Source organism: Equus caballus, chromosome 26, assembly GCF_041296265.1.
Source record: "Equus caballus isolate H_3958 breed thoroughbred chromosome 26, TB-T2T, whole genome shotgun sequence".
Classification (NCBI taxonomy): domain Eukaryota; kingdom Metazoa; phylum Chordata; class Mammalia; order Perissodactyla; family Equidae; genus Equus; species Equus caballus.
The window spans coordinates 8,141,559-8,142,219 of record NC_091709.1 but is presented as its reverse complement, the minus strand read 5'-3'; positions in this window follow the sequence as shown (position 1 = coordinate 8,142,219).

The window sequence follows — 661 nt, the reverse complement described above, 5'->3', positions numbered from 1 at the left end:
ACTCTGATTTATATTCATTATCTATAAAATAGAGATTCTCCATCCTAGAGACTTGTTTGGGGGCTAAATATGCTATCCATATAAAGTTCTTATTACTGTCTCTGACCCATAATAAATGGTCAAAAAGAATTCATTCTTATTACTATCTTTAAGAACAAAAATTTTAAAATGCATTTTTAGTTATTTTATGCCTATTATTATCTATTTTTCTGTTCACTCTGTGTGTTACTGCATTTGTAGGAAAGGTATAGACTATTGACTTTTAAAAATACTTATTAATCAACGTATTAAAAACTTCAACAAATACTTATGGAACATCTATTATTTAAGCACTGTTGGTTACTAGTAAAATAACACAAAATAGATTTGGTCTTTGTGAGAATCTCATTGTACATTATGGAAGGATTTAGGTAAACATAAGAGAGGGATTTTCTATTTTATTGTATTAAGAAAACTATCATCCCATTTTTAATTGAAAAAGGATATATACCTCTCCTTTTAGTCCACCTTCAGACTAATTATTTAATACAAAGCTAAAAATGAATCAGATATAGAAGTTGCCAGTTTCTGTCTAGCAACTAAAAGCTGCCTCACACATAAGCCCTACATTTATTCTTAGGGTCATTCATCCATTGAATCAAATAGTTGCTGAGTCCTTCTC